The sequence below is a fragment of the Chiloscyllium punctatum genome, chromosome 16, assembly GCF_047496795.1.
Source record: "Chiloscyllium punctatum isolate Juve2018m chromosome 16, sChiPun1.3, whole genome shotgun sequence".
Lineage (NCBI taxonomy): Eukaryota > Metazoa > Chordata > Chondrichthyes > Orectolobiformes > Hemiscylliidae > Chiloscyllium > Chiloscyllium punctatum.
The window spans coordinates 17,354,949-17,377,259 of record NC_092754.1 but is presented as its reverse complement, the minus strand read 5'-3'; the positions used below and the strand labels follow the sequence as shown (position 1 = coordinate 17,377,259).

The following is a 22,311-nucleotide window of genomic DNA, read 5'->3' as shown; positions in this document are numbered from 1 at the left end:
TATGTGGATGTACCTACTAGAGAAGATGCAAAACTTGACCTACTCTTGGGAAATAAGGCAGGGCAGGTGACTGATGTCAGTGGGGGAGCACTTTGGGGCCAGCGACAATAATTCTATTCATTTTAAAATCGTGATGGAAAAGGAGAGACCAGATCTAAAAGTTGAAGTACTAAATTGGAGAAAGGCCAATTTTGACGGTATTAGGCAAGAACTTTCGAAAGCTGATTGGAGGCAGATGTTCGCAGGTAAAGGGACAGCTGGAAAATGGGAAGCCTTCAGAAATGAGATAACAAGAATCCAGAGAAAGTGTATTCCTGTCAGGGTGAAAGGGAAGGCTGGTATGTATAGGGAATGCTGGATGACTAAAGAAATTGAGGGTTTGATTAAGAAAAAGAAGGAAGCATATGTCAGGTATAGACAAGATAGATCGAGTGAATCCTTAGAAGGGTATCAAGGCAGTAGGAGATACTTAAGAGGGAAATCAGGAGGGCAAAGGGGGGGGGCATGAGATAGCGTTGGCAAATAGAATTAAGGAGAATCCAAAGGGTTTTTACAAATATATTAAGGACAAAAGGGTAACTAGGGAGAGAATAGGGCCCCTCAAAAATCAGCAAGGTGGCCTTTGTGTGGAGCCACAGAAAATGGGGGGGGATACTAAATGAATATTTTGCATCAGTATTTACTGTGGAAAAAGATATGGAAGATATAGACTATTGGGAAATAGATGGTGACATCTTGCAAAATGTCCAAATTACAGAGGAGGTGGTGCTGGATGCCTTGAAACGGTTAAAGGTGGATAAATCCCCAGGACCTGATCAGGTGTACTTGAGAACTCTGTGGGAAGCCAGGGAAGTGATTACTGGGCCTCTTGCTGAGATATTTGTATCATCAATAATCACAGGGGAGGTGCCAGAAGACTGGACGTTGGCAAACATGGTGCCACTGTTTAAGAAGGGCGGTAAAGACAATCCAGGGAACTATAGACCGGTGAGCCTGACCTTGGTGGTGGGCAAGTTGTTGGAGGGAATCCTGAGGGACAGGATGTACATGTATTTGGAAAGGCAAGGACTAAGTCGGGATAATCAACGTGGCTTTGTGCGTGGGAAATCATGTCTCACAAATTTGATTGAGTTTTTTGAAGAAGTAACAAAGAAGATTGATGAGGGCAGAGCAGTAGATGTGATCTATATGGACTTCAGTAAGGCGTTTGACAAGGTTCTCCATGGGCGACTGATTAGCAAGGTTAGATCTCATGGAATAAAGGGAGAACTAGCCATTTGGATACAGACTGGCTCAAAGGTAGAAGACAGAGGGTGGTGGTGGAGGGTTGTTTTTCAGACTGGAGGCCTGTGACCAGTGGAGTGCGACAAGATCGGTGCTGGGTCCTCTACTTTTTGTCATTTACATAAATGATTTGGAAGTGAGCATAAGAGGTACAGTTAGTAAGTTTGCAGATAACACTGAAATTGGAGGTGTACTGGACATCGAAGAGGGTTACCTCAGATTACAACAGGATCTGGACCAGATGGGTCAATGGGCTGAGAAGTGGCAGATGGAGTCTAATTCAGATAAATGTGAGGTGCTGCATTTTGGGAAAGCAAATCTTGGCAGGACTTATACACTTAATGGTAAGGTCCTAGGGGGTGTTGCTGGACAAAGAGACCTTGGAGTGCAGGTTCATAGTTCCTTGAAAGTGGAGTCGCAGGTAGATAGGATAGTGAAGGAGGCATTTGGTATGCTTTCTTTTATTGGTCAGATTATTGAGTACAGGAGTTGGGAGGTCATGTTGCGGCTGTACAGGACATTGGTTCGGCCACTGTTGGAATATTGCGTGCATTTCTGGTCTCCTTCCTTTTGGAAAGATGTTGTGAAACTTGAAAGGATTCATAAAAGATTTTCAAGAATGTTGCCAGGGTTGGATGATCTGAGCTACAGGGAGCGGCTGAACAGGCTGGGGCTGTTTTCCCTGGAGCGTCGGAGGTTGAGGGGTGACCTTATAGAAGTTTATAAAATCATGAGGGGCATGGATAAGATAAATAGACAAAGTCTTTTCCCTGGGGTCGGGGAGTCCAGAACTCGAGGGCATAGGTTTAAGGTGAGAGGGAAAAGATATATATAAAAAAAGACCCAAGAGGCAACTTTTTCCACGCAGAAGGTGGTACTCGTATGGAATGAGCTGCCAGAGGATGTGGTGGAGGCTGGTACAATTACAACATTTAAGAGGCATTTTGGTGGGTATATGAATAGGAAGGGTTTGGAGGGATATGGGCCAGGTGGTGGCAGGGGGGACTAGATTGGGTTGGGATATCTGGTCAGCATGGACAGGTTGGACCAAAGGGTCTGTTTCCATGCTGTACATCTATATGACTCTATGAAGGTTGCTGCACAGGTGGATAGAGTGGTCAAGAAGGCATATAGTATGCTTGCCTTTATTGGACGGGGTATTGAGTATAAGAGCTGGCAAGTCATGTTAAAATTGTACAAGACATTGGTTCGGCCGCATTTAGAATACGGTGTACAGTTCTGGTCGTCACATTACCAAAAGGATGTGGACGCTTTGGAGAGAGTACAGAGAAGGTTTACGAGGATGTTGCATGGTATGGAAGGTGCTAGCTATGAAGAGAGGTTGAGTAGCTTCAGTTTATTTTCATTTGAAAAATGGAGATTGAGGGGAGACCTGATTGAGGTTTACAAAATCATGAAGGGTAAAGATAGGGTGGATAGAGACAAGCTTTTTCCCAGGATTAAGGATTCAATAACGAGAGGTGGAAAGTTTAAGGGGGATACACGTGGCAAGTACTTCACACAGAAGGTGGTGGACATTCGGAACGTGTTGCCAGCAGAGGTGGTAGAGGCAGGCATGGTATATTAATTTAAGATGCGTCTGGACAGATGCAGGAGTAGGTGGGGAGCAGAGGGATACAAATGCTTGGGAATTGACCGACAGGTTTAGACAGTACATTTAGATTGGCTCAGGCTTGGAGGGCTGAAGGGCCTGTTCCTGAGCTGTAAATGTTTTTGTTCTTTGTTCTAAAGCCCTTTATTTTATACTGTCTCTTCAGGTTCTCTCCACCTCACATTCTCTGCATTGCACTTCATTTGCCACTTACCTGCCCATTTCACCAACTTGTCCACATCCTTTTGTAGTTCTAAATGCTCTTTTCATAGTTTACAATGCTTCCAAGATTTGTATCACTGCACACCAAGATCTAAATCATTATATATAGATCACAGAAAGAAAGGGTTCCAAAATTTATCGTTCAGGAACTTCACTGTACTCGTTGCTCCAGCCTGAAAAATATCCAGTAACCACTTCTCCTTGTTTCCTAAATGTCAGCCAGAACTAAATCCATTTTGCAACCATCTAATTTGTTCCATGAGCTATAACATTTCTTCTTTGTCTCTGTTATGTTTCACAGTATTGAACATCTTTTGGAAGTCCATGTAGGCCATATCAACATTATCATCCTCATTAACTCACACTATTCCTTCTTCAAAAACAAATACGTTAGTTTTTTTGTGAATTTTCCAAGAATTCTATGTTAATTCTCCATAACTAATCCATAGTTTTCCATGCGATTATTGTTTATGTCTCAAATAATTGTTTTGAAAAATTTGCCCACTACTCAAGTTAAACTGACTGGTTTATAATTAGTAGGCTTACCCTTAGAATTATCTATGAATAAGGTTGTTACATATTCAATTTTCCTGGCATTGTAACTTGAGGGAGTATTGAAAGATCAGGACCAGTGTCTCTGCAATTTTTTCTCTCATTTCCTTCCACATATTTAGATGCATCACATCTGGTCCTGATGCATCATCAACTTTATGTACCAACAGCCTATCCACTATCACCATCATATCAATTTTAAATCCTTCTAGTCACTGAGTTCCCTCCTCTTACCGTGGCCTGAGTAGCATCTCCTTTCTCAGTAAAGGTAGACATAAATTATTCACACAACATCTCATGTCTCCATGTGTAAGACTCTTTTATGGTTCATATCAGCCCTACTCTGCCTACTTCTACCCTTTTGTGGTCTGTGTGTTTGTAGAAGACTTTGGGAATCACCTTTGTTCGTTGCTAATCTTCTTTCATAATCCTTTTTGGCTACTCTTATTTGCATTTTCACCTCTGTTCTGAAAATACTGAATTCAGATTGGTTTTCAGTTGTATTTTCCACTTGACACTTGTCATGAGCATACATTTTCTTTTTTATCTTAACCTCTTTCTCCTTTTTCATTCAGGAAATTTGGGTTTGTGTGCTCTACATGTTTCTTTGGTAGGAATAAAGCTCAACTGTGTCCAAACCATCTTTTTTTAAGATTCCCCCATTGTTCAGTTCGAAGTTTTCCCAACAACATTTGATTCCAGTCTACCTGGCCCAGCTCTATTGTTGCCTGATTTAATTCGATTGTCATCCAGTTAATTATTCTAACTCTGGTTTGGCCTTTGTCTTTTTGCATCATAATCCCAAACCACATGATACAATCTCACTGTTGCCTCAATGCTACTTGATCTACTTGGCCCATCCCATTCCTAAATACTACGTCGAGCAGTGCACCCATTCTACTTTTGTGGAAAAGTTTCTCAGATAAAACCTAGAAACACTTGCCTGTTGCTGCCCTTCACACTGCCATCATCCAGTCTATATTTGAGAAATTAAAGTCCACTATTATAACTTCTGATTTGTTCTCCTGCATTCTTCCCACTGTTAGTTGACTACAGACTTCACTGAGCAATATTATTGCTCTTTTTCTTGTTCTTTAACTCCAGATAATCTACTGTGTCCTTGAATTTTTTGGGACATCTCCTTTCAGCAGCCTAATAATACTCAACCAATACTACCAGCACAGCTCCTTCCTAATTTTCTTGCAACACTTTTAAACCTTGCAATACTTAACTCGAAGTCATAGAGATGTACAATGTGGAAAATCCCCTTCGGTCCAAAACCTGTCCATGCCAACCAGATATCCCAACCCAATCTAGTCCCACTTGCCAGCACCCGGCCCATATCCCTCCAAACCCTTCCTATTCATATACCCATCCAAATGCCTTTTAAATGTTGCAACTGTACCAGCCTCCACCACTTCCTCTGGCAGCTCATTCCATACACGTACCACCCTTTGCGTGAAAAAAAGTTGCCCATTAGGTCTCTTTTATATCTTTCCCCTCTCACCCTAAACCTATGCCCTCTAGTTCTGGACTCCCTGACCCCAGCGAAAAGACTTTGCCTATTTATCCTATCTATGCCCCTCATAATTTTCTAAACGTCTGTAAGGTCACCCCTCAGCCTCTGACATTTCAGGGAAAACAGCCCCAGTCTGTTCAGCCTCTCCCTACAGCTCAAATCCTCCACCCTGGCAACATTTTTGAAATCTTTTCTGAACCCTTTCAAGTTTCACAATATCTTTCTGATAGGAAGGAGACCAAAATTGCATGCAATATTCCAAACAGTGGCCTAACCAATGTCCTGTCCAGCCGCAAAATGACCTTCCAACTCCTGTACTTAATACTCTGACCAATAAAAGAAAGCATACCAAACGCCTTCTTCACTATCCTAACTACCTGCGGTTCTACTTTTAAGGAGCTATGAACCTGCACTCCAAGGTCTGTTTGTTCAGCAACACTCCCTAGGACCTTACCATTAAGTGTATAAATCCTGCTAAGATTTGCTTTCCCAAAATGCAGCACCTCGCATTTATCTGAATTAAACTCCATCGGCCACTTCTCAACCCATTGGCCATCTGAGGTAACCTTCTTTGCTGTCTTTTTTTCTCCAGTCGTCTCTCAGCTTGACATCATAATTCTACATGACATATGCTCCTATAATTCACCAGTCTTATTAACCCTACTCCCTTTCATTCATATATGTCAGTGAAACCCTAACGCAGAGTCCATTTGTTTTTCCTTACTGCAGCTCCACCTATTAACTTAGTATTAGAATAGAAAATACTATCTGTCTCTCCCATTGTTTTGTGCAACTCAACATTATTGCTTAACATATGATCTGTGTTTCTAAACCATTGCTAAGTTATTTTAAAGTGCTCTAAATAGCATTAACAAATTGCCCCTCAAGGAAGTCTGTCCTAACTCTGTTTGGGTATCCAGCCTGTTATATTGCCACTCCCAGAGTTGCAGAAGGTAAAGCCGTCCCTCCTACACCATCTTTCCAGGCATGCATTTATTTATCTTGCCCATCTATTTCTGTACTCTCTTACTTGTGGCACCAATATAAACCAAACCTCTAGTTGTTCATCCTTCTCCAAATAATATCCTGCAGTTACTCTTTGATGTCTTTGACTGCAGTACCAAGGTGACAATGTACCATCCAGGAATCATAACTACAGCCAAACAAATGCTGGTTTAATCCCCTTTGACTCATGCTCTCCCACACATCATCCTCAGGTGTTCAAAATCAGGACAGGTTTGTTCAAGTCAATGAGAATTTTCATACAAATTGAAATTAATTGGCAAAAGAGCCAAAATGGGACTTAATCTCTTTTACATAGGAAGTTATAATCTGGAGCACTCTACGAGGAAAAAAGTGTAGGAGATGGATTGAAAAGTAGCTCTAATAGAACTGGATAATTATTTGAAAAGAAGAAAAAAAGCAGGATTATAGGGAAAGAACAGTGGGAGTGATTGAATAGTTCTTTCAAAGAGCTGATACAAACACAACAGCCCAAAATTGTCACTTATGCTCAATGAGTGTATAAAAAGCAACAGATAATTTGAGCATCATGAAATCCCATAAACAGCAATGAGAAGAACAATCCACCAATAATAGGAGGAGGAATGTTAACTTAGCATGAAGAGGACCACCTGTTGTCCTGAGCGATTAATTGAAATGTTGTTAAAATCAACTATGATTAGGTCGGGTTGTTGAGAGGTCACTGCACCAAGGTGCATGGGCTTGAGCTGCTAATTGGTGCCTGTTGAGAGATATTGAAGAACTCGTTTGATCGAGAAGACAGTGGGATGGGCGAGATTTGTTCTCCCCTCTCCTAGCCACAGCAGAAGAGGCTTTGGGAAATCAGAAAATTGAAGAAAAATTTGGAGATTTCAAAAAAATAATACAGTATGAGGCCTTTACAATTGATGGAAACCAACTTAAACTAACTACTGCAAGAAATTAAAATAAACTCTACAAATATGGAGTGGCCCTGTGTATGATGTACATTTATGAAGGAACTGACTATTGTAAGTTCAGCAGAATATGGCATCAGTAGGTGCTAGTGAGATTTTAAAATCCTATCACCAAGTTATGTCCTCAGTCCAAGATTGCAAAATGTTCTTAAATAACTTCTTAATTTATTGAAGATGATCTGCAACAATATCTTTTAGGTAGTGATATAATATTTTGCTTGAAGTTAGTTGGCTACCAAAAAGCCTTAATATATTTCAATTGATTGAGAAAAAATTTTTTTAATGCCTGCTGATGAGTATTGACAGTCTGCAGCCTTTGTTGTTCAGTGATTAAGTCGGAGCTCATCTCGAAGCAGAAAATAATCAATACAGGAGTAAAATCCTCAGCAACCAAAACTTATTTTGGTCTTTGGCTGGTCCAGTGGGTATTCATTCTGCAGAAGATGTTGAGTTTTTCTTTGTCCAGAACTAGGAGAAGAAAAATGAAATGTATGACACTGAGCTATAAATGCATCTTGTTTTCTTATAGAGTCATAGAGATGTAGAGCACGAAAACAGACTCTTCAGTCCAATCCGTCCATGCCGACCAGATATCCCAGCCCAATCTAGTCCTACCTGCCAGCACCCGGCCTATACCCCTCCAAATGTTTCCTATTCATATACCCATCCAGATGCCCTTTAAATGTTGCAATTGTACCAGCCTCCACCACTTCCCCTGGCTGCTCATTCCTTACACATACCACCCTCTGCCCCTTAGGTCACTTTTATATCATTCCCCCCTCACCCTAAACCTATGTCCTCTAGTTCTGGACTCACCCACCCCAGGAAAAAGAACTTGTCTATTTATTCTATCCATGCCCCTCATGATTTTATAAACTTGTATAAGGTCACCCATCAGCCTGCAACTGCTCCAGGGAAAACAGCCCCAGCCTATTCAACCTCTCCCCATAGCTCAAATCCTCCAGTCTTGTCAACATCCTTATAAGTCTTTTCTGAACCCTTTCAAGTTTAACAACATCTTTCCGCTAGGAAGGAGACTAGAATTGCATGCAATATTCCAACAGTGGTCTAACCAATGTCCTGTACAGCCACAACATGACCTCCCAACTCCTGTACTCAATACTCTGACTGATAAAGGAAAGCATACCAAATGCTTCCTTCATTATCCTTTCTACCTGTGACTCCACTTTCAAGGAGCTATGAACCTGCCCTCCAAGGTCTTTTTGTTCAGCAACACTCCCTAGTCCTTACCATTAAGTGTATAAGTTGTGCTAAGATTTGCTTTTTTATATTGCAGCACCTTGCATTTATCTGAATTAAACTCCATCTGCCACTTCTCAGCCCATTGACCCATTTGATCAAGATCCCATTGTGATCTGAAGTAACCTTCTTTGCTGTCCACTACACCTCCAATTTTGGTGTCATCTGCAAACTTACTAACTATACCTCTTATGCTCACACCCAAATCATTTATATAAATGATGAAAATTCGTGGACCCAGCACTGATCCTTGTGGTACTCCACTGGTCACAGGCCTCCAGTCTGAAAAACAGCCCTCCACCACTCTCTGTCTTCTACCTTTGAGCCAGTTCTGTATCCAAATGGCTAGTTCTCCTTGTATTCCGTGAGATCTAACCTCGCTAACCAGTCTCCCATAGAGAACTTTGTCAAACGCCTTACTGAAGTCCATATTCTGGAAACTTTTCATCTGACAGGAAATTCTTTGTTTAGTTCTGGCCAGTTTTTCTCCACCTTGAACTGTTTTGACCATCATTACGTGATTGTAACGAGGTCAGTCTGTAGGCTCATCCTCTCTGTAAAGTGCTTAAGAGACTTTTGAATCTGAAATGACATGACAGATGTGGCTGCATCGATGCCTTTGGAAGCGGAACAAGAGAGTGAATTTCTGCTGAGATACTCCTGATGCAAAAGACAAGCTCCCATGCGTTACATGCCTTCCATATCAAACACCATGTCAGAGGAACCTGAGCCAGTGCTAACACAGCCCAGGAGGCTGTCCAAGAAAAAGGACAGCCCTGTGTCCTCAGGCTCAGGCAGTGGGGTTGGATGGTGGAAGGGATGTTGTGATTGTAATGAGGTCAGACAGCTGGTCCTCATAGAGTGGTCATGAAGATGATGTTTCATAGAATGTGAGTTCCCTGATTAGGGTTGTTAATCTGGTCCAGTCAGAGATCCCAGGCTGACAATGAAAAAGAGAAATGTCAGAGATTCTGACACTCTGGGTGCTGACTCTGATGAGGTTATGCTAGAGTCAAGGATTTTCCACCTGCCAATGAAGGATGACTTGGTGACAGGATATAGCCTATTTCAATCATTTTACTCTAATCTATCATGACTGTTAGTTGTTATTCCCTGAACATGCCCAACTGTTCCTCCTAAAATTGTCCATGTTCTTTTTGCAATCTTGCATGTTTTTTGGCCACCTTACATTGTATCATTGCAACATCTTTTACTCTGAGTTAATTACTGAGAGACTTGTTAGTCGTCTTGCATTCATTCACAACAGGGTGAAAGATTGCATGGACATAGTCTTATTCAAAATAAATAACTAAAATACAATCACACTATTTTAATTTGGGGTTTTCACTATTACGAAGAATGTTGGGACAGGTACATTTTCTTTGTGCTACCTGAGTAGAACACTATACTGTATACAGTAGTGATTCCCTTGTGAGGGTGCCTGCAAATGTTGCAGAGTTGTTAGATATTTTTCTAATGAACATATTCAGACATGTTGTTACACACCTTTGGAGCAGATTGGATTTGAATCTGTGTGTCCTTGCTCGGAGGCAGTTGCAGAGTTGTTGGTTTTATTAATATATGCATATCAATGTCCCTTTGCCAACTTCATTATGGCATGGAAGCTATGGTCAACTAGCAATCAGAAATCCTATGTCAGTGAGAAATGGAGTCAAATAAAATTGTGTCATTGCTCTAACTCTGTTCTCGCTTTTTTGCAGTAGCATATACCTCATCTCCAGCAAATTACTCACAGGTATGGAGAGATCTACACACTCTTCATTCCAAAGCCAAAAATCACTCCAAACTCCGGCATAGTCATAGAGCTGTACAGCAAGGCAACATCCCCTTTGGTCCAACTTGTCCATGCCAACTAGATAGTCTAAATAAATCTAGTCCCATCAGCCAACATTTGGCCCAGATTTCTCTAAACTCTTCCTATTCATGTACCCATACAGATGCCTTTTAAATGTTGTAATTGCACTAGCCTCCACCACTTCTTCTGGCAGCTTATTCCATACACGCACCACTCTCTATGTGAAAAAAATTGCCCCTTAGGTCTCTTCTAAATCTTTCCCCTCTCACCTTATACCTATGCTCTCTAGTTTTGGACTCCCTCACCCTGGGGACAAGGCCTTGTCTATTCACCCTATCCATGCCTTTCATGATTTTATAAGCCTCTATAAGGTCACCTCTCAGCCTCCGAATCTCCGGGGAAAGTAGCCCCAGTCTAATCATCCTCTCCGTATAGTTCAAGCTCTCCAAACCTGACAACATCCTTGTAAATCTTTTCTGAACTCTTTCAAGTTTCACAACATCCTTCCTGTAGCAGGGAGACCTGAAGTGAATGTTGCTATCCAAAAGTGGCCTAACCAATATCCTGTACAGCTCCAACATGACCTCCCAAATCCTATATTCAATGCATTGACCAATAAAGGCAAGCATACCGAATTACTCCTTCACTATCCTGTCTACTTCCTTCACTTTCAAGGAACTGTGAACTTGAGCTCCAAGGTCTCTTTGTTCAGCAACACTCCCTAGGATTTCACCATTAAGTGTATAAGTCCTGTCCAGATTTGCCTTTCCAAAATGCAGCACCTCGCATTTATCTAAATTAAACTCCATCTGCCACTCCTCGGTTAACCTGTCCATCTGATCAAGGTAAAAACAATGACTGCAGATGCTGAAAATCTAATACTGGATTAGTGGTGCTGGAAGAGCACAGCAGTTCAGGCAGCATCCAACGAGCAGCGAAATCAACGTTTCGGGCAAAAGCCCTTCATCAGGAATAAAGGCAGTGAGCCTGCAGCATGGAGAGATAAGCTAGAGGAGGGTGGGGGTGGGGAGAGAGTAGCATAGAGTACAATGGGTGAGTGGGGGAGGAGATGAAGGTCAAGGAGGAGAGGGTGGAGTGGATAGGTGGAAAAGAAGATAGGCAGGTCGGACAAGTCAAGGAGGGAGTAACTGAGCTGGAAGTTTGAAACTAGGATGAGGTGGGGGAAGGGGAAATGAGGAAGCTGTTGAAGTCCACATTGATGCCCTGGGGTTGAAGTGTTCCGAGGCGGAAGATGAGGCGTTCTTCCTCCAGGCGTCTGGTGGTGAGGGAGCGGCGGTGAAGGAGGCCCAGGACCTCCATGTCCTCGGCAGAGTGGGAGGGGGAGTTGAAATGTTGGGCCACGGGGCGGTTTGGTTGATTGGTGCGGGTGTCTCGGAGATGTTCCCTAAAGCGCTCTGCTAGGAGACGCCCAGTCTCCCCAATGTAGAGGCGCCTCCTAGCAGAGCACTTTAGGGAACATCTCCGAGACACCCGCACCAATCAACCAAACCGCCCCGTGGCCCAACATTTCAACTCCCCCTCCCACTCTGCCGAGGACATGGAGGTCCTGGGCCTCCTTCACCGCCGCTCCCTCACCACCAGACGCCTGGAGGAAGAACGCCTCATCTTCCGCCTCGGAACACTTCAACCCCAGGGCATCAATGTGGACTTCAACAGCTTCCTCATTTCCCCTTCCCCCACCTCATCCTAGTTTCAAACTTCCAGCTCAGTTACTCCCTCCTTGACTTGTCCGACCTGCCTATCTTCTTTTCCACCTATCCACTCCACCCTCTCCTCCTTGACCTATCACCTTCATCTCCTCCCCCACTCACCCATTGTACTCTATGCTACTCTCTCCCCACCCCCACCCTCCTCTAGCTTATCTCTCCATGCTGCAGGCTCACTGCCTTTATTCCTGATGAAGGGCTTTTGCCCGAAACGTCGATTTCGCTGCTCGTTGGATGCTGCCTGAACTGCTGTGCTCTTCCAGCACCACTAATCCAGCATCTGATCAAGGTCCCATTGTACTCTGAGGTAACTTTTTGGCTGTCCATTACACTTCCAATTTTGGTGTCATCTGCAAACTTACTAACCATACCGCCTATGTTCGTACCCAACTCATTTATGTAAATGACAAAGTGTAGTAGACCCAGCACCAATCCTTATCGCACATCATTGATCACAGACCTACAGTCTGAAAAGCAACTCTCCACCACCATCCTTTGTCTCCAATTTTCGATCCAGTTCTACATCCAAATAGCTACTTCTCCCTGTATTCCATATAATTTAACCTTGCTAACCAGTGTACCCTGCAGAACCTTGTTGAATGCCTTATTGAAGTCCATGTAGATCACATCCATGGTCAAAAAACTTCAGCATTCAAATGTCACTCTTATGTGTGTTCAATTGGACACTGGCTGCAATTCATTGCTGACTCCTCCAAAGCACATGAGAAAATGGTCTTTTTACTAAACAACTGGAAAACTAAGGTCCTGGCCAACCACTTCCCACAATACCACAGGTAACCATTTGATTAAGGTCTTGAAAAATGTGGATAATTCTACTTATAAGGATTTATAGCCTGTATGCCTGATACTACATTTTTGTAGCAACTGCTTTACTCTGATGTGGCAGAAGATTCCGAGGACAAGAGTGGAAATGCTTTAGGGTTATCTTCAAAACACCCTTGCTGACTCATGAGAGTCCTTGGTTTTTGCCAGACTTAAATGGAAAATGCTCATTTGGAAAGACAATTAACACAGTGACTTTGTTGGTAATGCACAAATGCGAAGTCAAGACATCAAAGTGAACACATGAACCTTGAAATACCATGTACAGTCATGTGGCTGAGTGTGCCAGTTGCTCATTGGGCTTGCCAGCCATCTCTGAACTCACTGAATCAGAGTGGGACCTTGTCATTCGTGATCTCCTTGGAAGAAGGAAGGTGTGTCATTATCTCTCTGGGTAGCTATTTGACAAACATTAGCAAATCTGCTTCACTTGAATTTCCAACATTTTCTTGTGAGTTTTATTTGTACAGTAATAAATTTTCCTGGTCACATCTTGTCAGCAAGACTATAAAGTTCTTTCCAGCTACTCCTTAAATAAAAACCATGAAAGCAGTAAACCAAAAAGTGCTTCAGTAGTCAGCATTGGATGAGTAGGATTATTTTCTTAATTTGGAACATTCAAAATCATTTTGGCCATAAATCATCCACTTTTACTACTTTTAACTAACTGTCTCAATCAATATATTTTGTCAGATAAGTATTGTGATTGTGATTATTATATCCTATGTGACAGTAAAGACTCACCTCTATGTGACTGGCTAGCTGGACCTGAGTTGAAAAATGTTGGTGCTAGAAAAGCACAGCAGGCTAGGCAGCATCTAAGGAGCAGCAGAGTTGATGTTTTGGGCATAAGCCCTTCATCAGGTATAGTGGAGTTGGGTGGGGCTGGGAGGAAGGAAGGTGGGAAGACGATAGGTGGGGGGGTAATTGTGATAGGTCAGTGGGGAAGGTGGAGCGGGTAGGTGGGAAGGAAGATGAACAGGTTAAGAGGATGGTGCCGAGTTGGACGGTAGACGGGTGGATTTGAGATGAGGTGTGGGAAGGGGAAATTAGGAAAGTAATGAAGTCCATGTTGATGCCATGTGGTTGAAGGGTCCCAAGGGGGAAGATGAGACATTTTTCCTCCAGTTGGTGGGTGGCTTAGATTTGGTGGTGGAGGAGGCCCAGGACTTGCATGTCCTGGGGGATCGGGAGGTGGAGTTGAAGTGGCCGGCCACAGGGCGGTGGGGTTGTTTGGTGTGTGTGTGTCTCAGAGATGTTCCCAGAAATGCTCCGCGAGTTGGCGTCCTGTCTCCCCGAAGTAGAGGAGAGCAACAGACACAGTAGATGATGTGAGTGGATGTGCAGGAAAGTCTCTGCTAGATGTGAAAAGATCCTTTGGGGCCTTGGAGGGGGGGGTGTCGCAGGTTTCACACCTCATGCAGTGGCGAGGGAAGGTGCCAGGTGTGGAGGTTGGGTTGGTGGAGGACGTGGATCTAACAAGGGAGTCGTGGACGAAATGACCTCTGTGGAACACAGATAGGGATGGGGAGGAAAATATATCCCTGGTGTTGTGGTCTGTTTGTAGGTGACGGAAATAGTGGAGGATGATGTATTCGGAGATTGGAAGGTGAGGATTATTGGGTTTCTATCCCTGTTGCGGTTGGAGGGTGGGGTTTGAGGGCGGGAAGTGGAGGAGATGAGCTGGAGAGCAATGTTGATCATGTGGGAGGGGAAATTGTGGTCCCTGAAATAGGAGGACATCTGGAATCTCCTGGAGTAGAATTGCTCCTCCTAGAGCAGATACAGTGGAGGTGGAGGAATTGGGAATAAGGGATTGTGTTTTTACAGGAGGGAGGGTGGCACGAGATGTAATCAAGGTAGCTATGGGAGTTGGTGGGTTTGTCTGTGTTGAGTCGGTCATTGGAGATGGAGACAGTGAGGCCCAGGAAGGGGAGGGAAGTGTTGGAGATGGTCCATGTGAACTTGAGGTCAAAGTGGAAGGTGTTGCTGAAGTTGATAAACCATTCAACCTCCTTGTGGAAGCATGAGGCGTATTAGCTGGATTTGGTCAAGCAAGGACATCCAGCTTATTTATCCTCTCATTTTTGCTTCACATGTCTCTCATAAGTTGCGATCTTGTCTCTCAACTTTTCCTTTATTCTCTTCCTTCTGCTTCTTGCCAACTTTAAGTAACTCTGGCCTGTGTTTATCTGACTTTTTCTTTTTTCCTCCTCATCTCTATCTCCTGTCTCCATGACTGGATTCAAAAGTTTAATGATAAAAGATACTGTTCAAAGATTTTACAGCCCCTCATCATTGAGACCCAAAAGTCCTTTTTCTCTCTGACCTGCCTCATGACAGCCTGATTTTTGCAGATCTCTGCATCCATGGTTTCTTTCTCTTCAGTGTGTTAGTGAATTAACTGTGCATATTACAAAAAAATGTAATACCACTGAAAATGGATATCCCCAGGCCTTAGGGAATGACCCATTGTTGTTAAAATGCACTATTCTGCTGCCTTTAACAGTTTACATATTCTGTATTATGATAATGCATGAGATTGTGTGAACTGCAGAGGAAATAACTACTTATTAAATGTTTCTCAGAAACAAAAGAAAGAGCATAAATATTTTAGACCTTACCATAAATTTTATTATGTCCCCCTGATATCAATAGTGCAGCCTGTATGTGAAATTGGGCAAATACCAGTGAATCTGTGGCCTGTACCTTCAACCTTTTCCAGGAACTCGGATTTAAGAGAGGAATATAACTAGAATAATGAAAGTGAGTGATAAACTCAATTTATGTGTGTGTAAGGGAGAGAGAGAGAGGGAGTGTTAGTGATGGGGAATTACAGGGTGAGAAAGGGAGGATAAATCAGTCGAATACCATTCTACTGAAAAGTGGTGCCCAGCCAATATATTCAGTGCACATAGGTTAGTATGATGTGCAGTACTTTAATTTTCAGTTTTCTTTCTTCTTCCTCAAGTCAATGGAGAATCAGCCATACAGCTGGAAATGTTCCAGGTTAACTCTAATCTGTGCTGATAAGATGATCTCAACCAAATCAGCAGCTATGTTGGAGAATGGAAACTGAGCCATTATGCTACTCCTGCTTGCTACACAGGCTTCTGTGCTTCAAGATATGTGAGATATGTTTGTTAGATTCTGCTCTTGTGTTCTCTCTCTGGGATCATAAATTAGCATCTGTTGTTTCGGCATAGACCTGGACCAGAAACTGGAAATCTGCCTAACCTTTGCAGGCCTCATACTCTGGCAAAAGCCAGTGCCTTCAGAGGAAGAAGTGAGATAATTGAAAGGACTTTGGAAAAGAAAATACATGGAGTCAATGAAATCTACAATTGGATTACCAAATATGAATTAATGTAATTGAGTGTTAATCCAAAAACAATGCAAGCTATAGACATTTCAGTTTACCTCACCAGTACCTCCTTTGACCTCTCTTCTACCTCTAAATTATTGGACTTCTTGTTTGACATTCAGTACTAGATAAGAAAAACATTTGCTCCAACTAAGTCTTGGGAAGACCAAAGGTGCTGTGTTTGACCTACATCAAAAACTCTGATCCCTAGACTCCAACTGCATCTCTCTCCCTTGGAGCTATTTGTGTTTGAACTGGGCTGTTCAAAACATTGATGTTACATTTGACCCTGAAGTGAGATTCCGACAACATCATTGCAATTGCCTATTTTCATCTTTGTGACTTTGTCTAAGTCCAGATCATCATGTGAAACTCATACCTGTGATTTCATTGCTTTGGACCTGTCTATTTGAATATACTCTTAGATTCTGCCCTCTGTAATTGTGAAGTGATCCAAAACTCTGCTCCTTCGTCCTCGTTCAGACTAAATCCTGTTCACCCATTGCCCATCTACTCATTGACCTACACTGAGGTGTTGCATAAGCAGGAGCCAATTTTAAATTCCTTTTCTTCTTATCAAATATCTCCATGGCTTAACCTCTCCCTATCTCTAATTTAGATTAGATTAGGTTCCCTTCGGCCCAACAAGTCCACATCGACCCTCTGAAGAGCAACCCACCCATTCCCCTACATTCACCCCTAACTAATGTACCTAACACTACGGGCAATTTAGCATGGCAAATTCACCTAACCTACACACCTTTGGACTGTGGGAGGAAACCGGAGCATCCGGAGGAAACCCACGCAGACACGGGGAGAATGTGCAAACTCCACACAGACAGTTGCCTGAAGCGGGAATTGAACCCGGGTCCCTGGCACTGTGAGGCAGCAGTGCTAACCACTGAGCCACCATGCCGCCCATTTCCACAAGCCTCCAAGTTACTTCGCTTCTCTGATTCTGGATTCTTCTGCATTATCATTTTAAACAAAGCACCGTCAGTAACGCCATCAGTTGCCCGGGCCATAAGCTCTGGAATTCCCTCCTTGCATCCCCCTGCCACTTTCCTCTTTAAAGATGTTCCTTAAAGCCTATGTCTTTGAGCCGTTTTGATCATTTGACCTAATATCTCCCTATGTGGCTCAGTGTCGTATTTTGTTTTACAATACACTTTGAAGTTCTTAGGAAGCTTTATTGTTAAAAATGTTACATAAACACAATTGTTTGTACATTGATCTGTGCATTTTTGTTTGCATTCATCCCCATCATTTTCCACACTGATTTTCTTTTTTGGCAGAATCTGATCTATAGTCTGCGATGCAACATGTTGGAACAATGGCAGCTTACAGAGACACTTACTCTGTTGCATTGTGTACTGAGTGTGTTTAATTCTTCAGAGTTGTGGTGTGGTGCCACAGCATAGTGGCACTTTAAATAGAAGCTGCTTTACTTCGCTTTTTAGTTTTTTTATGTGTTGGTGGAATAAAACGCATTTCCATTTCTGACAGTGACTGTCTGTAACACACTTCCAATTCTGAACTGTACAGCTTAGATGCAAACTGGAGAACTATAATCAGCGATGCTTTCACATGGTCCTCCAAATCCAATGACAAAGAAGCGGGTCAACGTCAACATCCCCTCCCAAGTTAACTCATCCAGCGTTTAACCTCAAATTACCCATAAAACTCCACTGGGTGGAACAAGTACAGAGGAACCTTGATTATCCAAATATCGGATTATCTGGCAAGATCTCAAGGTCCCGATGCTTGACTGAACTATGTTATCCGGCATTCGATTATCCAGAATTTGATTAACCGAACAAAATACTCCCCGCCCTGTCCTTTGGATAATCAAGGTTTCTCTATAGTTTGTGGATACCTGACCACTAAAGTAGTTGCTCTTCTTGGAACCTGTTTATGGAAGGAGATTCAGAGGAGGAATGCTTTGGAAATGTCCTCAACACATCCCTGAAAAGACCAAACATGCCCACCAACCTTGTGACTGAATCAATATGAGAAAGGCATTGAACACACACATTCACACAGATTCCATTGCAGAGGCAAAATGAAGACATCATGGGAGTATGCAAAGTCCAACCATCACTCTTCTCCCCAACGGAAGAAACACTACTTGGTCTGCAGATCATACACACGACTTAACAACCATCTTGTCTCCTTGAACATCTCGGTCTCCTTGAACCGGAGCAGAAGCACACTGAACTCTCAGGGTCTACTGGAAAAGAATGAGGTGCAGATTTAAGCTTTAGCTGTATCTTTCTGTCAGTAGTGCAACTGAATTTATAGAGATCAACTCACCTATATTCAATCCCCAATGTCAGCTCAGTTATCTATTATTGGGCTCAGTGTCTGTTGAGAGTCAGGAATTTTGGGCTGAACCTGATCCAAATTGTAAATCAGTGATCTCTGCTGGAAATGCAGGTGTAGATTAATGATAAAATTGAAATTGACTATGATACCCATCTCAACATAACATTTTATATCAAGACTTGCATAAGTATCACTTAAGATTCCAGAGATGTTGAAACCTGATCCCAGCAAGAAAGACAATGTCATGTCAAGTACTTTATACTGCCCAGCAGTTGGGCCTCAGGCTGTCCCTCATAATATCCCTCTTGCTTTACATAATTTCATTTCAGCTAGCTGCAGTCTCCATGAAAGACACTGCTGAATCTTGCCTCATAGTACAATAATAACCCTAACCCTATGACAGGTACCATAAGATTCTCTCCTTTGAGCCAGTAGAGAACAATTAGTCTGGTCAAGCCTGGAGCCTAAATTTCAGAGATGAAAGGACAGCCTTTCTTGAAAAATTGCTTCTTTGAAAAATTCCATTTCTCATCAACCATTGCTTTCATTGAGAATAATTTGGGAAAGTGGAAGTCAACAAGTTTTGCATATTTCTTGATGCAAGAAAATGTGAAGAACAACTCCATTGTAAAGTCTCTAGAGTGAAGACAGAAAAGAAAACCACGTTTCTTTTATATCCATTCTAATTATGATTGCCTTAAAAAGTACTTGTTTGACTGTGAAATGCTTTGGGATATTCTGAGATTATACAAAAACTTTATATAATTACAAGGTAATCCCCTTTATGTACCATTTTACATGCCCCAGGTTGTCTCAGCACATTCACCAGTGCTTTGCAGGCGAACCCTGCTGAGAATTTGTGCATTGTAATAGAATGAGTAGGCAGTTAATTGATTGTCATGTTGTTTGAAGGATGAATGCTGGTTAGGATACTTGGAGAACATCCCCACTCTGAAAATGAACAGAATGGCCATCTTCTGGCCATCTACCTGAGCAGGCATAGGGGGTCTCATTCAAGACATAGAACCTCTGACAATGTAGCACTACATTAATACCAACCAAGATTGTGCAGAGGTGTCTAAATTGTGGTCCCCAGAGGTGTGACAATCTACTTTTAAAATGCAGAAGCTAAGTGCTTGCTTACACATATTCCTCACTGTCTTCTTGTTTGAATTTTATAAGGCAATAGGTTTGATAAGGATTGTTCTAAATGCTAGTACCACATTGGCAACTATATCCTAAATTAGAATTTCAGGGTATGCTCATATCAACAACTTGAGATATATGGGAATTAATAGGAAGCCAAATTTAAATGCTACCTCATGCATACCTATGTGCCTCACAAAGACAAAATGTTTTGACAATTCTGCTTCAAAGTTATTCAGTGCAACTTTCCTTCTGATTTTTACCCCAGCAGATAAAACTTGTTTATCTTTTCCAAACACGTCTTGTTATTTATTTATATATACAGAACATACTTGATATAAAAAACAGTCATAAAAATGTAACTGCATCGTATAGTGTTTTGGGACTTTGGGTAAATCATTTGGAGGACAATATTGTGCTTGAATACAGAAGTTTGCAATCTGGCTTTCATCCTGAAACACTACACAGCATTCCCAAAATTAAAACACACTTTGAATATTGGGCAGTCGTATTCTCATTAGATTCATGCAGTTAATGAACTTAAATTGCTGAAGTCAGCAGATCTCCAGGTTTTGTTTTGGGATACACAAAGGGCTGTATTGCAACTGTTTGTCCTGTTTCATTACTTTCAATTGATTTATGAAATTGGGTTGAGTTGATTTGTTTTATGTAATCAGAATTATAGTCACAGTGCTGTACAGCGTGGAAACAAGCTCTTCAGTCCATACTGACCAGATATGGAAACAGACTCTTCAGTTCAACTTGTCCATACCAACCAGATATCCTAAATGTATCTAGTCCCATTTGCCATTTGGCCCATATCCCTCTAAATGCTTCCTATTCATCGACCCATTTGATGCTTTTTAAATGTTGTAATTTTACCAACTACCACCACTTCCCTGGCAGCTCATTACACAAATGCACCACTGTATGAAAAAGTTGCCCCTTAGGTCCTTTTAAATCTTTCCCCTCACACTTTAAATCTATGTCCTCTAGTTTTGGACTCCTGACCCTGGGGAAAAGACATTGTCTATTCACCCTATCCATGCCCCTCATTATTTCAAAAACCTATATAAGGTCACCCCTTAGCATCCAACACTCCAGGGAAAATAGCCCCAGCCTATTCAGCCTGTTCCTATTGTTCAAACCCTCCAACCCTGTCAACATCCTTGTAAATCTTTTCTGAACCCTTCCAAGTTTCACAACATGCTTACTATAGCAGGGAGACGAGGCATGCAGTATTCCAAATGTGGCCGAACCAATATCCTGTACAGTTGCAACATTACCTTCCAACTACTATACTCAATGCACTGACCAATAACGACAAGCTAACCAAACGCATTCTTCATTGTCGTATCTACCTGTGACTCCACTTTCAACGAACTATGAGCCTGCACTCCAAGGTGTCTTTGTTCAGCAACATTCCCCAGGACATTACCATTAAGTGTATATGTTCCACCCTAATTTGCCTTTCCAAAATGAAGCACCTTCACATTTATCTAAATTAAACTCCATCTGCCACTCCTCAACCCATTGCTCCATCTGATCAAGATTCAGTTGTACTCTGAGGTAGCCTTCTTCACTGTCCACTACACCTCAAATTTTGGTGTCATATACAAACTTACTTCCTATGTTCACATCCAAATAATTTATATAAATGACAAAAAGCAGTGGACCCAGCACCAATGTTGCACATTGCTGTTTACAGGCCTCCAGTCTGAAAAGCAACGCTGCACCACCACTCTCTTGTCTTCTACCTTCGAATCAGTTCTGTATCTAAATGGCTAGTTCTCCCTCTATCCTATGCGATCTAACCTTGCTAACTTGTCTACCATGAGGAATCTTGTCAAACACCTTACTGAAGTCCATATAGATCATGTTCACCACTCTGGTTTCATCAATTCACTTCATTACTTCTTTAAAACATTCTTGAAACAAAGGATTCTTGGACCAATACCATGGGAAGAGGTGGCAGATTCCAGGATTTTAGCTCCATGCACACCACTGAACCACCGGAGGAAAACAGTCAGATTTGCCCTTGGCCAACTTGGTTCATTCATTAGAACTAAATCTCCAAGTCAAGAAGGTCTTGAGTTCATAGAAAATATAGGCCATGTCTTAGCTACAGTGCACATTAAGCCTGTGATATTTCATTTAAACCCCATTCAAAACTGGCACATTGGTGCAGTATTAAAAAGGTATTCCTTTAAATGTAAGAACTCGCATAGAATTCATGAAGAAGGCTAGTGTCCTAGTCACTATTCCTCCCTTAACTAGTATCACCAAAGAAAAATAAAATATTTGTTAATATTTAGCTATTTGAAAATACTTGCTTTGTATGGGTTGTCTTGTTTTCTTTACAACAGAACAACAAATTTGGAAAGTAGCCCATCAGCTATGAAAGTTTTTGCAATCTTTTGTGGACACATCTAGGTGTTGTATTAGTCTGGCTTTGTTCCACCTCTCCTATCCATTTATTTTAGCAAATAAAATCCCCTGTATAGTATGATGGAAAATCATCATCAGCTGCTCTCACCCTTCCCCCAATACCACTGTTTATGCGTAGATGGGAAGGAAAGGTGAGACAATCCAATAACATCATGAACACACCTTGATCTGCACTGGAATGTGCTTTTAAGCCTTAATGAGATGAAGTAAGTTTTTTTTAGACTGGAGCAGAAGA

The 22,311-nt window shown here is 42.0% G+C and overlaps 1 protein-coding gene across 7 annotated transcripts in view; it reads left to right on the top strand.

Annotated features, from left to right (window-relative positions):
• Positions 1–22,311, top strand: part of camta1a (calmodulin binding transcription activator 1a) — a 1,308,418-nt gene that overhangs the window by 463,200 nt on the left and 822,907 nt on the right. The window lies entirely within an intron of this gene.